At 41.5% G+C, this 10,607-nt stretch overlaps 1 protein-coding gene across 1 annotated transcript in view; it reads left to right on the forward strand.

Annotated features, from left to right (window-relative positions):
- The window catches only part of si:dkey-247m21.3 (5-hydroxytryptamine receptor 4), a 68,324-nt gene that overhangs the window by 40,431 nt on the left and 17,286 nt on the right, over positions 1–10,607 (forward strand). The window lies entirely within an intron of this gene.

Below are 10,607 nucleotides of genomic sequence, written 5' to 3' on the forward strand. Positions count from 1 at the left end.
GGAGAGGTAGAGTTGGGTGTCATCAGCATAACAGTGGAAGTGAATGTTAAATTTGTGGAAGATATTGCCAAGGGGAAGGAGGTAAATGATGAAGAGTAGGGGCCCCAGGATAGAGCCCTGGGGCACACCTGAAGTGACGGAGGAGGGAATGGATTTAAAAGACTTGAGTTGAATGAACTGAATGCGTCCAGAGAGGTAATTGCCGATGGAAGATAGCCTGTTGAGGAGGGTGGCAGATGGTATCAAAGGCTGCACTCAGGTCGAGGAGGATGAGGATGGTGAGGAGTCAGTGCTGTTTTAGTGCTATGGAGTAGGCGGAAACCGGACTGGAACTGTTCATACAGGTTGTTGTGGTATAGGTGAGAATGGAGTTGAGAGGCAACGTTTTTTCAAGGATTTTGGAGATGAAGGGTAGATTGGATATAGGACGGAAGTTGTTGAAGTTGGAGGGGTCGGCACCAGGTTTTTTCAAAATAGGGGTAATGGCAGCAGTTTTGAAGGATGTAGGGACAGTTCCAGTGGTGAGAGAGGAGTGGATGATAGCAGAAATGAGAGGTACCAGGGAGGGAAGGCAGGCTTTAACAAGTTGTGTGGGGAGGGGGTCAAATTGACAAGTGGATGGCTTGGATTTATGGGTGAGTTCTGTGATTTCTGAAATATCGGGGAGCTGGAAGGAGGAGAATGAGTGTGTGGATGGGTGAAAGTCGGCTGAGATGCTGAGGTGAGGGATTGATCCAAGGTGCTGGTGGATGTTCTTGATTTTTTTCTGTGAAAAAGGACATAATGGAGTTGCAGAAGGAGGTTGTATACAAGTGAGGGGGGAGAAAGTCCTGGGGTTGGGTGATATTGTTAAGTAGGGAAAACAGTGACTTGGAGTTTCATTTGTTGGCAGTGATTATACTGGAGTAGTAGTGGGTTTTGGTGCTAGCAATGGAGTCCTTATAACGTAAGATGTGGTTATTATACATTTCTTTATGAATAGTGAGACCAGTTCTTCTATGAAGATGTTCAAGTTGCCGACCTTTGGGACTTTCATGAGACGAAGATCGGGGGTGATCCAAGGGGCGGAGACGGAAAAAGAAACAGATCTGGTTTTTAACGGAGCAAGGGAATTAAAAATAATTATGGAGTCCAGTGTTGTAATGAGAGACCAGATCATCAGGGGTAGATAGATTGTGAGTGTCAGGGAGGTTTTGAGAGATGATATTGTAAGCAATGTAGGCAATACAAATGTAGCTTTTTCCGAAAATTAAACCAAACTATTGTATATTATTGCTCTTTAATAAAACAACTATTTCTTATCCAATTAATCGATGGAATAATCGGTAGAATACTTGATTACTAAAATAATCGATAGCTGCAGCTCTATTGTAAACATGCGATACCCCAGTATAAAACCAGAACACCTAACTGCACCTTTAATAACCTAATTAAGGACAGGTGTCTTGCACATTTGCCACAAATTCCATTTGACAGAAATAAACGCTGCATTAACGTGCTCCTCGGATGGTCCCATCTGTGGCCGCCCCAACACCCGAAACAAGTTTTACAAGTTTAATCTCACTTCTCTGGTCCTCTGTAGTTTCTCTGACTCTCTCAGCTCTGTCATCTTACCTCCTTCAGAGCAGCTGGCATCAGTAACTAAAACGGTGTGGGCTGAATGTGTGAGCTTCAACTCGAAAATAAAAGCATGGATGAATACAAAAACAAGAGTGAAAGGTGTGATATAAGAGGTTGATGCAGTCTTAATGTGCACAAATCAGACGGCAGATAGAAAAAAATCAGCTGCCTTGCTTTTAAGGCAAACCTGTACAGGTAAACAGGCACATTTCGGCGCTATATAATAAAGTAACATGTTAGACAGTTTAGGGAAGCCAGGAAGTGCTATTATAAAAACCTGTTCCCCTTTAGTGTCAGGTGCCTGGTGAGAAAAATAACAAGCTACAACTCAGAATGTCCAACTCTTCCTGTAACAGTTAATCAGCTTCAGAGTGATCCGTCCTGAGTTTCACCTTTCATGGATATCACAAGTCCTGCTGAATCCCATAAACACCGCCGAGCAGCGGCCACTGCTATCAGCCGTTTACAATCAGTGTGATTGTTATGAGAGTCAACTATCTGCTGGGCAATGCCAAAACAAAGCGCAGCTATTTAGCGGTTTGAAAACAGTAGAATTTGAAATCTCTCTAGAATGAAGGTTTATGTGTGGGACGAGTAAGATGCCATGCTCAATCAATGTTGTTTCTGGGTTTTTATTATTAAGATAAGATAAAACATTCCGCTCCATATAGGGAAATTGTGCGGCAGGTTTCAGCAGGCAAGACAGATGAGCTATGAGTGCAAAAATGCACTGTGAAACAGCTGTTGAAACAAAAAAAAATGACGCCAGTAAAGTATTATTCAACACGCTTGGTAATATCAAAAGGACACTCCACATTTTCAATATATTTTTTACACAGGGTTAATTAAATCGGAGGAGCACTACTCAGCATGTAAAACTGATGTAAATGTCCTGTGGCTCTGGAGGAGCTTTGTCAAAGTCTGGGAATACAACCCCAGTGATGATGTCATAGTGATGTCATCAGGGTTGTCTCAGATTGGGCTTGAAGACTACAACATTTAACAAGCATGTGTTATAAACTGGAAATGGTGGAGTTTACAAGACATTGGCGTTAACAAGGCAGACGGCATTATGGGAAATGTAGGATCCTGGGTTTGGGTGGAGCTTGACCCATACAGGGACTTAAAGGAACACACCGACTTATTGGGACTTAAGCTCATTCACAGTAACCCCCAGAGTTAGACAAGTTGATACATAACCTCATATCTGTGCGTGTTGTAACTCTGTCTGACGCCCCCAGTGCTAGCTAAGCCTAGCACAGATCCTGGAGGTAACCGGTTCCAACTAGCCTACTGCTCCGAATAAGTGACAAAATAACGCCAACATGTTCCTATTTACATGTTGTGATTTGTATAGTCACAGGGTGTACAAATAGCAAGGTCACATGAGACACAGCCGTCTTCTAACCGTATACAAACTGGGAACTATATTCTCAGAAAGTCGAAGCACTGCTACTTCTGCTACTTGGGTGGAGTGATTTGCTAGCAGCACCTGAAGCCCTGTGGTGACGAGCAGAGAGTTCGCCTGGAGTTCACTCACAGTTGGAGTAATAGAGTCAACAATTATTAGATAGTAAAAGCATAGTGACCTTGTTATTTGTACACCCTGTGACTATACAAATCACAACATGTAAACAGGAACATGTTGGCGTTATTTTGTCACTTATTCAGAGCAGTAGGCTAGTTGGAACCGGTTACCTCCAGGATCTGTGCTAGGCTTAGCTAGCGCTGGGGGCGTCAGACAGAGTTACAACACGCACAGAGATGAGAAGGGTATGTATCTACTTGTCTAACTCTGGGGGATACGGTGAATAAGCTAAAGTCCCAATAAGTCGGCGTGTTCCTTTAAGCCCAGTTCAGACCAAAGATTCGTGACGAGACGAAACTGACGTGCAGAGAAAAGTTGCAGCGATCTGAACCGACCCGTCTCAGCTCGATTCAAACCAGCTGATGGTCTCGCCTGCAACTCAGCTGGCCAAGTCTCCAGAGGCTGGTTTTAGAACGTAAGGGACGTCACCTGTTTCAAAAGCCAATAGCGAAGTCAGCTACAAACTATAGAAATAAAATGATCCTTAATGATTTTTATTTTATGTTACAAACTGTTAACTGGTTGAAATGGCAGATAGACGGAGGCTCAACGTGCGCCTGCAAGCACCTACGGTCGAGTGAGCTAGAAAGTGACTGAAGAGAGGGAGCAGCGTTAGAACAGCACCGTGAATCAGAGAAATAAAACGTTTTCGCCGAATCATCACTAGAAATGTAACTGTAGCAAGCATCTCAGTATCACTAACGTTATCCACATTCATATTTAGACGCAACAAATGATATATTCAGCAACAAAAAGCCTGGAAGTCGGATGTTAGAGCACAGACAGAGTACAGAGAGTCGTTGCTATGGAGATCAAACACCGTCTCGTCGCATTGGTTTGAACTGGCAGCTTTTAGAACGCTGCAGAACGGCGCGTTGCAAGTACTTGCAAGTTTCAACTCGTCTCGTCGCAAATCTTTGGTCTGAACTGGGCTTTGAGGTCAGGTTTGTTTTAATTGAATTTATTCAAAGTCTTAAGGGTAGAGCTCTGGTAGGATATTTGAGGAAAGAGAATCCGAGCTAAAGATGAAGCGGCTTCTCACCTCTGGAAAATAGTGTCCCAAAATAGATCCGTCCATCTTGGTTGAGGTTGCACGGTTTCATCCTTCAGGACTATGAAGATTTGGTGTGAATATGAATGATCACCTGATGCTCTCCCATTGTTTATCCTTCACATCAGCAGGAGAGTGCGACCTTACTTGTTCCTAGATGCCAGAGCCATGCAATGTCAAAACCATTACAAAACTTTCATTACAATCCTGCTCAGATTGTGATTGTACAGGCTGTGCAATTGTTCTCACCATCTTTCTCTCCATTATTCTGATAATGACAGTGTTTGGCAACCTGCTAGTCATGTTGGCACTCTGCAAGGACAGACATCTACGGTGACCCTGTTGACAATTTTTTCAATTTATTTCCTGCTATTTGTACTGAAACACACAATTCTGTAAGACACTCTGGAAAACATAGCTCAACAATTCCACATGCTTTGGAACAAATCCTATCTAATGTTAAAAACACTCAGATTACTAGAAATCCTGTCCTGAAACACCCTCTCTGACTAGACAGAGATTGGTACCTGTGACATTTAAGGAATTGTCTAAAATCAAAGTCAGGCTACAAAAAACTACAAAACATTTGATCTATACATCAAAAGTTTCATAAAAGGCATTTAAAATGTCATGTCAGATGTCATGTTTCCAACAATGTTCAAACCCCTGACAAATCTAATTTTATTCAATGTATCCCACTTTGCAACACAGTAAAACACTAGAGACCTTATTGATATGATATTTGAATATCGATCGAGCTTAATGCAATGTGCTACGTTGACAAGTGGCTCATGCTAATTCTTGGTGGCTAAACTGTATGGTAACGGTATAAGGGTATAACAATGTTCAACACGCTCGTAACATTATTTTTAGTATCTTTTTTTTACCACAGGTAACAACGCTGTGCCAACCCACAATTAAATTTGCAAAGTAATATCAGCTGTATGGGTAGTCAACTAATATAATTATAAGTTAGCCAGCTTGTGCACTCCGGTCCGTCTGCCTCATTCCCCCGCGCTAAGAGACTTTGTCAGATTGAGAGCGGTCAACAGCCCCAGAGACACAGCCACAGTTAACAGCCAGCACAAACCTTAACAGAAGGTTTGCACATCCATCAAAGAACAGACCGTATTAGGCCCCAGGCGCTGGTGCCCACGTCTGGCCGAAATCAAGCTACAACAGCAGCCAACTGAAGGTCTCCGGTCCACCCTGGAATTTTACTTTTTCTTAAATGCTACAAACAGACATCAGACAGTCTTCATTTATCAATGCAAAACAATACATGTTTCGAACACGTTTTGCCGACCACAGACACTTAGTTTAGACAGACAGGCCGGAGAAGTGTAAACACTCCAGTCTGTGATTTATTAGGACGCTCATATGATTTATTATTGTTTGATTGAAACCCTAAATCCTCCAGCTGCTCCTCTCTGCATCTCACTGCACTCTCTCTGGTTTTTATCTTACCCAGAAGATTTTTATCTTCCGTTTCTTTCTATCGGTGTGAAATGTTTGTCTTGTTTCTGACACCACCACCAAAACCATCTTCCTTTCACTCTCCAATTTCCAGCCTGTTTCTTGCCATCGTTGTCTTTCTATCGCTGACCCTTTACCAAGTTGATTTTTATGATTATCTCAAAAAAAAATTACGAAAGATTTTTTCGAACCTCACCTTAATTTGAGAGTAAAGGATGAGAGAAACCTTGGAAAAGAAAGAGAGATTATGTGTTATTAAAGTCTCCACTGGCTCACCAAGGCGTCTCTGCCCCTCAATAGCTCTAAAAACAACAGGATTATCTTTTTTCTTTTTTTTTTTTTTTACAACAAAAATGATAAAGAAAGGAAATAAAAGTGTGATAGTAAGACATTAAAAACTCACATCTAAATAATAAAAAGCAACATAATAAAAGTACCGAAACCTATAGGACTGTGACTATCCTTATTGCTTCCTGTTCCACTTTGGGTTGAGGACATCAGCTGCTGTCATGTCTCTTCCTGCTCCGTTTAAGACTTGGTTTAGACATTTTTAACTCATCTGTGATTCTAAATTAAACTCATCTCTCCCTCAGTCTCTGCTTTCCTCCATAACAAAAACTATGGTTTCCTTGGTGACAAATTGGACAGTAGATTGGCCCCACCTGGCCAAATCAGCTCTTTGAAATTCAATTAGGCAGTAGTTTTAGTTAGGTAGTCTTTTTTTCTGTGAGGAAAAAAAAAGCTTGCTTTGTTTGCGCTTTCCTTAAAAAATAATTGTGGACATGAAATACCTTCTTGGTTTTATATCACTGATCTGAAACTCAGACTCCACAGTCTGCCTTTTAATACAGAATGTCAGTAGAATAACAAGCAATATTTATTCAACTGCTATCTGTTTGTCAGATGCTGTGTGTAGCAGTAAAGGATTAAGCACATTTACACAAGGCCTTTTTTATGGAAGCCATTTTATTTGGAAAAACACAGGTGTAAATGATCAAATTAATGATGGCTGAATTCCATTTGGTTGCTTCAGTTTCAGGGTCCTGGCATGGAGACTGTAGCCATTGCTAATGTTATTAATATAATAATACACCTGTGTTATACTACTATGAAAAGTCAAAATGTCTTCTGTAGGCTTATTATGCCTACAGTAGTTTTTGGCTACTCGAAGGCAGTAGAAACAAGCTGTAACCATGGACATGACCACCTTTTTAGCTGATATGGCGAACTTGTTAGCAAACAGTGGCTTATTTACACATTCAGCACACAGTCTGGATGCTGAATGTATGCCAAAGCCCTTGCGCAGTATGAATATATATATATATATAGTATTAGTATTACCAGAGGATCTCATGTGATTTAGAAATTACGCCCCCCACATCTGTGTTTGGTTGGCTATGGGCGTATATTTCATCTAACAGATAGGGAGGGACAATACACATAAAATTTCTTAAGAGCAATTATTGAAGGGGACACAAATAATACATACAAAATTGTACTTGTATCGGATATGTGTAGTTGTGGAACAACAGTAAGTAGGCTGGCAAAGCTGTTTTATTCACTTTAAACATCAGATGAAGTGATTCTTTTCTCTAATACAGATGGTGCTGAACTGAGCCTCCTAGCAAGCATGCTAACTAACTAGCTAGCCAGCCACTAAATTAGTAGTCTTGCATTGCCAGACCTTCCTCCACAGCGCTTAGATGATTCCCCCCTTACAAATTACAGACATGGCAGATTCACACAGGAATAAGATCACAGATGACCTCCACAATTATTACAAATCACCACAAATTACCAGAGGTCTCCAGGTAATACTAGTCCCGTGCGCATAGGGCTAATCCTTTAAGCCCTGTTTTTGGTCTCTACTAACCTCCTGAGGGAAATATCTCTTTAAATGCTAAATGTGTCTGTCTGCCGTTTGGTTCTGGTCAGGCAGTGGATTCATCAGAAAAAACAATATGAAACACTATGAGAGCTGGGAGAGTTAACCAAAACAGTAAAGTTGCGGGCCCCGAAAACGATAAACAATGAGCTGAAAGACGCTAAAATGCTCCACAGAGTCGAGGGGAACTATGGAGTGCGACACCATGCCACGAGCAGATTACAGTACTTACAACTGATTTTACAGAAATGTCAAAAGAAACGGATCCTAAGGACTTCACCTCAGCTGACACAGGGATTCTGCTGAAAACAACACAGAGCAGGACAATAAATCCTAACTTCATTTCAGAACATTGAAACATTGGGATTGAACTTTGCATTAAATCGCTTGCCACGGTTCTGATGGGGCTTCTGAGGACTTACACCATCAATCTGTGAGCAGACTCTCAATGTTATCTTTACAGATGCTGATCTACCGCATATCTTTTCCTGCTGATATGGATACATACTCTATGTGATGATGAGTTGGGGTGTGATCACACCTGCAGTCCAAATTCTGGAAGTGCCAGCCTTGTTTAATGTGGTTGTTTTTGGTTTCTTTGGGTGCTGACGGCATCAGCTTTAAACAGACTACAACTTGTAAGCAGTTTATATACTGGAGATAACCTGCCAGGTTAGACATGTAAGCAACAAATGAGTTGAAACAAATCTGATGATGATTAACTTTCCAAGCATGAGCACCTGCTGCTAATCACATGTTGCATTGAGAATTTGCTACCCATAATCCCTTGTTTTGGGGCTATGTTCTGTAGTTGGAATGAATAAAATGTTCATATTTTAGTTGGTGTTGTTGCTGTTTAGTTATGTGTGTGTGTGTGTGTGTGTGTGTGTGTGTGTGTGTGTGTGTGTGTGTGTATATAAATTTAGAAGAAAACAGTTTGACCTCCCATACGTCATTAAACAGTATATATTCAACTTTACAAGACAACTGTTGAGTTTCAGTGGTGTTGCTATGTCAGAAGTCTCTGTCAATCTTTACCTGCTGATCTTGTTTTAGCTTCAGGTGAATCACATACTTTGAATTTCTCCGTCTGCTCAAAAGAGAGAAAAACAATGATACAGAGGATACAACGGCTCAGTTTAAATCTGTCATAAACACTGGCAGCATGTGTTGTGCAGAGCTCATATTGAATTTGGGGATGAGGTTGTTTGGGGATGAGTTTTAGGCATTCTCCGGATTTGTTTGTTCATTTTTCATTGGTCTTATCATGTGTTATTACTTTGAACTCTGTCTGCAGAGAAAATATCCCCCGAAGGAGCAATGGCAATACAATTCAGTTCAATTCGGTCCAATTTGTTTTTATAGGAAACTGTTTGGACGTTATGTTCTCAGTTAGAGCTTCAGCAGCCTCTCCCTGCATGCAAAACCTTTAATTTGACTTTACTGCCCCTAGTGCACAACCTAATATGCTGAATCGCAAATTTAGTATGTGCTCATTGTCTGTGAAGACCACACTTTTTAAAGCTTTTTGCACCCCAATGTATACTGCCCACTTGTGGCAGCGCTATAAAAAAGAAACTCAATGTGGCATATAATGAATGCATGAGGCTGCTGCTTAAAATGCCACGATGGAGCAGTGCAAGCCAAATGTTTGTAAGTGTTGATGTATCCACCTGTCCTGAGGCCTGTACTACGAAGCAAGATTTGGCGTTAACGAGGTAACTTCAGGTTCAACCCAGGGTTTTGTGTATCACGACGGTGGATCACTTGTTACCGGGTTAAATCACCGTGGTAACTCATGCTGAACACATAACCTGCTCCCGAGCAGGTTATGTTGGAGATTAGAGATCAATCGGTGTTAAAGCACCGCCCACTGACCAATCAATACTCGATTGATAACGGCGTCACCGTTCTTAGAAGATCCGGAGCTTGGTGGGCGGAGAGAGAGAGAGGTGCGCTCAGAAAAGTTAAAACATTTAGAGACCGACAACCCCGTTAACATTCCCTGATGGGTATTTTTTTGAAAGATATAGATTTTCAGCGCAGGTTATTACATATAGGCTATTTGTCGGCTTCTTGAGCCGTGTGTTGCCAATGCCACACATCGGTTTGAATTATGGTTTTATATTTTTTATTTGCTCTCACGATCGCTTCCCACTGCCAGGGTTGCAACTGGAATAATAGGTCAGATCTTGTGCCTGACTGATGGGGAAGTGATATTGATAAGCGTTGTGATTCACACATTTACAGCGTCAGCTATTTTTTTGCCAACTTTCCTTCCTGTTTTAGGAAGCAGCGACTGTATTGCGTTTTGCCTTTAAAACCGTGTCCGTGTTTTTCATATTTATGTAGAATTATAGTTTGCTCTTCTTTTGTAAAATATGCGGCTCTGGTAGAGGTTTGTGATTGGTCGTGCTGTGCAAACCCCGCCTCTTTTATGTGAACGCGCGCGTCGCTGGATTGGGAAACCCTGGGTTGATTGAACTAATTTAGTTTGTTAACCACCGTTGTGACACAGCTTATGCGAGACCGTGGTTGTTAGGTTAGGTGAAGCCGGGTAACTGAAAGAAATCCAGGGCATGTTGATCTTGATTCGTAGTACAGGGGCCTGTTTCAGGAAGGAGGTTTAACAAACTCTGAGTCTAACCCTGATGTCTGAGTTGATTTACCCTGAGATGGGAAACTCTGAGTTTTTCGTTCCAGAACAGCTGATTTGAGTCGGTTCAAGTCAACTCAGAGTAGGTTCACGCACATGCACCACCACAATAAAAAGGTTGCATGAATGGAGCCATGATACTAGGATTCACCATGGTAACAACCACAAACAAATGGGTCAGCGGAAATACTTATGCACACATACAGCAAGTTTGAACGTGTATTTTGTTAAAAAAAACAAAAAAAAAACAGCGACTGCTGCAAAAGAGAGAGAATTTGCGTGGGAGAAAATTGCTGCTAGAGTAAATGCGTATATTCCAATATGGTGTATA

This window comes from Sander lucioperca, chromosome 1 (assembly GCF_008315115.2).
Source record: "Sander lucioperca isolate FBNREF2018 chromosome 1, SLUC_FBN_1.2, whole genome shotgun sequence".
NCBI lineage: Eukaryota > Metazoa > Chordata > Actinopteri > Perciformes > Percidae > Sander > Sander lucioperca.